Here is a 6,234-nt window from a genome sequence, read left to right on the forward strand (position 1 = left end):
TAATAGAAATGATAAAGACCTAACTACAAGAAAACAAGTAAAAGGGGTCTCAAACAAGCATGAGACTGCAGACAATACGCCTTGAATAAACATGACGGTGACATCCAGAATGCGACTACAAGTAACAAACCTTTGACAAGCTTGATTGTGATATTCTCCTCCACTCAATTGGTTGACGTCTTTATCAACTAACTCTTAACGAACTAAGCAATGTAGGATGAGGCTGACTTTAGCTCTCTCGAAGTGTTTCCAAACGATCTCGGCACTATGATATATCTTCCGATCTACTAAGAACTTTTATAAGTTTTTTCTTAATCTGTTGATGTGTCGTATCTTTCAACCAAACTCTCTTCTACTTCCTTTATAATGAGATTCTTCATCAGGGTAGGAGGCCATGTTGCCGCATTGTTATTGGTGTCTTTTTTATTGGGATAGTAACGTTTCAAGTTTATGATGTGGATAACATAACCAGTCCTCATTCATGGGAGCAATCGGTTCCTATATGATGCCTTCCAAACCTTTTACATGACTTTGACTAGTTTATAGTATTTTTGCATCAGCGGCTGATTCTTATTGTTTTAGAATTGAAGTTGATCGGATCTCACTTCTAAACTTTTTCCGGCTTGTGTTTCCGACTATTATTCTATTCATTCGTTTCGATGGTTTTTTTTTTTTTTTTTCGAATAGACACTAGTTGGGGAAGCCTTATGTTGTGATTTTCCTCTAATGAGAAGTTTCTATTTGAATTTGCTCGGTGGAGCCCTCCTCTTCCATAATGGGAATGATGATGAGTGTGAATTCATCATGGGTAAGATCGTGTCTCAATTATAGTACCCAATTATAGTATCGATATCATCTTTACCCTTTTGGTTATTGGGTATCAATCTAAATGATGGTGTGGTTTGACTTCATTAGAGGCATGGAAATGACCTTACGTTTAAGAAAAAAAATCTATCCCTAACACGACATTGAAATCATTCATCTTAATACTCATAAAATCGGTTTGCTCAATCGGAAGTCTCCAACTTGATTGGAGTTCCCTTTGCAACTTTTGAGATAGTTAAGGCTACAAGATTGCCAGTTTCATCATTCCAATGTCTTGATGCTAGAGAGTGTTTAAGCATTTCTCTTTTGTCTCTATCATGAAGTTATGGATGACTCTAGAATTGATCATTCTACTTTTGGCCGATCTATGGTTAACCAAGATCTCAATGTACATAAGACCTCATTCTATTGGTTCTTTTGTCTCTTCCACTCTCTTTTGAAAGCAAATAGTACTTCAAGGTCCCCAATGCAAGGGTTTTCGATGCTTTGGCTTGGAAGGCATGGAGAGCCACCCTTTGGGGGTATTCAAATTTTTGATAGGTCACCTTGCATATGAAGCAAACGAGGTCCCTTGTTTGTAGCTTTTTCGTTTTGAAGTCTTTGACATAGATATCTACCTCTCTTTGGGAGGATTCATAATCTCATCCTCTAGGACCCCTCTGTCCTAAAATCTTGTAATTAATTATTTAACAATTATTTAAGTTATAATTTAATATTATCCACGGTAGAAAAAACTCCAGGGGTCACAACTTAAATTTTGAGTGAGGGAAACCCGAATCAAGACTAAAAAGATAAAAGAAAAAATAAATAATAATAAAATGAAGTAAAATTAAAATCAAATTTAGTCCAACAATACCACAATAAAAATATAAAATTAAATACAACTAAAAGACAATACTGCTTAAATTTTTTGCAAATGGAAAATGGATTTGGGATACAATTATAAAAGGTAATGCAAAGACTCAAAAAAAAAAAAAATATAGAGTGGTAGCTTGCGAACACCTACAGAATAAAAGAGGAAAGGGGTGAGTAAATAAATATAACCAATAAATAATCTATTTGTAGACTTCGCATCCTCTACCTAGCTTGTGATCATGGGTTTTACTCTAGGCTCTAGGTGGAGATCTCTTGTTATTCATAAACTTGGAAGAATACGTAGCGGTAACCGGTGTCCAATGTTAAGGTGATACCTCTTAGAACTCTCTCTAATAGATGAGGTCAGCATGGTGAGTGCTAGCCTGCTTATCATCCATGGGGGGTACTTGGGCAACTCGGTTCCATCTCTTTGAGTCTGGTTCGGTCGGGAGCATTAGGGCTACACTCTTTATCGACTCTAACGATTCTAATGGGCTCATACTATTAGAAGCATTCTATCCTAGGTTATTGTGTACGAAAACTGACGCTCACAACCTAATCTTATTATGTTTCTACTGCTTAAACTCTACCCTGGAGAATCACACATTCAATCACCTTTTGTTATTGTATGGTAAATCATGCATATGGCCCACACATGTTCTATGGGGGGATAATATCCATTGAGAACCAAAAGGGCATAGATACAAATTCTCATCTTCTACTTCATCGCTATTATGTATCAGCAATAGAAAAAGAGTCTATTACATCATGCAAAGATTGATTAAGTTATGTCAGTAACAAGGGTGACTAATCTCATGCTTATCCAATCGTCCTGAATCTATCCACCTAGGTTTTGTTTTTCTAACATGCATGTGTTACCAAACAATTCCTACCAGTATTATATTTTAAAATTCATGTGGTTACTTGCATGATTGTCAAGTGCCTTACTAAGCTAGATTTTTTTTTTTTTTTTTTCTTCAGGTTGGAGCTCCCAAATTTCATAAATTTCTTTGATAGGTTCTAATACAAGTAAAATTAGGGTTAGTATTGAAATCAAAGCGAAAAAATAGTAAGATGAGCCAAAAAGGAGGAACTCACGCACCTTCATGCAAGCAATGGTGTAGAATACACACGCCTATATACATGACTAGCCACATGCGTCTAGCGCTCGGCACATGGTGCTCCAGAAGTGATGCGACTAAACCGGTTTGGCATAACTATCTGCTCGAGTTGTAGGTCCTAGACTAGGTCACATGCGGGTTGCTAAGTTGGATGCGGACTAGAGTCAAATGCGAGTTAGACTACCATATGACACATGTTCTCACCCCATTGGTTGGCTGATACGCTCTCACCTTATGACACATGTTCATTCCTCATCCAAATGTGCAGACTACCTACGGACACATATCTCTCAAGTATTGGCGTGTGAACATAACTTTTTCAAAAACTAATGAATATTTTGATTGAACCTATTTTCTTTCACATTTTCATATCTTTTTACATAAAACTCGAATCGTTAGCACCAACTCTACTTTTCATTATTATTATTTTTTTTTTTACTTAAAGTCGTTTGAACATTTCTCATGGAACTCGCATGAAATATAATTCCAAACACTTTCTGGAGCATATTTCATTCTCTCTAAAAATCCTAAACTCTCATTTTCTTTCTCTTTTTCTGTTACTTCTTTTTTCCTTTTATGTTTTTCTTATTCTTTTCTTCCGCTATTCTTTAGTTGACTTTCACCAAAAAAAAAATTATTAATTTTTTATTTCATTTTTTCTAAGTCCTTAGAGGTGTTCGGAGCAATTTTTCATTCTACACCGTTTCAAAATTCAGCCTCTAAAGTTCTTGATAAAATTCTAGAAATTAAAAAAATTAAGAGAAGGCTAAGTTTTAGAAATTTAGGCTCTACATACTGTTGAGCTCGAGCCTTATACAAGATTATTAATGTAACCTTGAAAAATATGAGATTGACATAAAGGAAGATCATGTTTATGTAATAATTTAAAGGGTCTATAGTATATGGAAAAGATTGGGTGTCTTATCTTAGTAACATTACTGATACAACCCACCTTGTAATTGTTACAAATAATTTGATCTAAATCGTTCATGTGAAGACATGTTAGTGGGGGTATCTTATAGAATGAGTTTGTGAAATATTGGACCACAAAATATTTAATATTTCTTTAAAAATCTGTTAATTGAGAAAGTTAATGACCTGATCATAATCCTAATTAAGTTATACATACCTAAATGTGTGGGCTTTCCTTTGATTTGCATGATTGAAAATGATTTTTGTAACTGATTCAATATACCAACCATTTTTGGGACTTGACCAAATACAGTTAGGAATTAGTAGAACATAAATAAATTGTTCATTAGGGAATTAGTGGTACTTAGGGGTAGAAGATGTTATTACAAGGGTAAAATAGACTTTTGACCTAATGATAATTTGAAACAATTCGTGGAGGATTGAATTGCTTATAATGATTATATCAATGGGTACAACTTGTCCAAGTGCATAAGAGTGGGACTCTACATTTATAGTAGAATGATTTAAGGTCAATGAATGAAAACTAATTAATTAAATAGTCCAATTAATTGATTTTGTATCATTAAAGCTTACAGTTTGTAGGTTCATAAGGTCCTCTTGCTAGTGTCACAACTTTACATTGCGATAAGAGAAGCGACGACTCTTAAGTGATGCCCATTTGGCCATGTGAGGGCCTAAACGAGTGTTATGATACGACTGAAGAGAACAATGCCTCATCTAACACACCACACTGAGTGAGCATTGAACAGAGAATAATACATAAGCAAGATAATGGCAACGAGTAGACAAGAGTGTCAAAGATAGACTTGTTAAAGGGTCTCGATGTCATGAACGACATGTGGACCCATTCTCGAGGGCATAACTGAGTGAGCTGCAATGGTGATGACACCCTATGAGTTGGGATGGTGTCAAGGCATATAGACCATGTCGATTTGAAACCAAGATGACAAGATGAGATGCTGTGTTGCATTGAGAGACCTTTACCCCGAATAGAGGCAAGAACGAGTCGAATTATTTGGCCTAGAGTAGAGACAAGTCAATTGTGTTGCAGACGATTGAACATGCACGCGCGGGTAGCATGTGTGGTCGAACAAGCTTGGATTTCACACCAGTAATGTTTGGTTGGCTACTTATGGTGAGACAATAGGATCACAAGAGTTATACCAAGGCCATATTCTGTTCTGATTAAGATTAGAGAGAATGACATACTAAAGACTACTTTTAGGAATTATTGTAATACAAAACTATCGTCATTTTATTCAGCTTGATTAATGCCATGAAGAGATTAAGGAGTTGATGAATAAAGTGTTTAAGAAGTTTCTCGATACCTTGTCATCATTTCACCAATAACATACTTGTGTACTCAAAACTGTGGCAGATTATGAGAAGCACTGAAGAAGAGTGGAAATTGTGAAGAGCACACCATTTGTGCACCAAGTTCTCTAAGTACGAGTTTTGGTTATAGGAAGTAACCTTCATATGTCACATGGTATTGAGTAAGGAGACCACAATAGATTCAATATAGATTGAGGCAGTTATAAAGTGGACCATGTCAACATCAATCATTGAAATAAGGAGTTATTTTTGGGGTCAACAAGCTATTACATGAGGTTTGTTCATGGCTTCTCTAAGATATCAGGAGCGTTAACCAAGTTGACTAAGAAGGGTAAGCCCTTCATATGGATGCTAGTGTGTGTGCAAAACTTTAAGAGCTTAAGGAAATACGTGACAGTGCCAATACTCATAGTGGCAAACGACACAGGCAATCTCATGATGTACAATGATGCATTAGAAAAAGGACTAGGTTACATGCTAATACAAAAGGGCCAAGTGATAGCATATGCCTTCAGAAAATATAAAAGTACAAAAGCAATTATCCTAGCTATGACCAAAGGAGATTATGGGAGGTGAGAAGGACTATGACAATGAAATCCTCACCCACCCATGAGAGGCCAACACAGTGGAAGATGCATGGAGTAGAAAAATGATCTAACTTATCTACACTAATCATAAGACACAGAGAACAAAAGGAGGAGATATAGAGGGTCGGGATTGAAATCATGGTCAAAGTCATCACTACATAGTTTGTGCAGTTATCAGTCCAGCTGACTCTTCAAAAGTGTATCATATTCTCAAAAGACAAATAAGCCCTTATTAAGGTCTAAGGACAACAAGAGACAGAGAGACCAAAAGCATTTTTGGTATCAACAGTTATGACATCTTATAGGTTCCCGTCTGAAATTAATAAGATGTATTAGAACTTAAAGACAAGTTACTAGTGGCCAAGAATGTGGCAGAGTACGTGAATTGATATTTAATTTGTTAGCCGATAAAGATCCCAACATAACAATCTTCAAGGCTTTTGCAGTCACTAACCGTTCCTTAGTGGAAGTGGGAGGATGTTGGCATGGATTTCATATAGGGGTTACTAAAGACCAAGCAGGGCTTCAATGTCATATGGGTTGTCATGGATAGGTTGACCAAGATATGACTTTTTATT

Source organism: Cucurbita maxima, unplaced genomic scaffold, assembly GCF_002738345.1.
Source record: "Cucurbita maxima cultivar Rimu unplaced genomic scaffold, Cmax_1.0 Cma_Scf00068, whole genome shotgun sequence".
Taxonomy (NCBI): domain Eukaryota; kingdom Viridiplantae; phylum Streptophyta; class Magnoliopsida; order Cucurbitales; family Cucurbitaceae; genus Cucurbita; species Cucurbita maxima.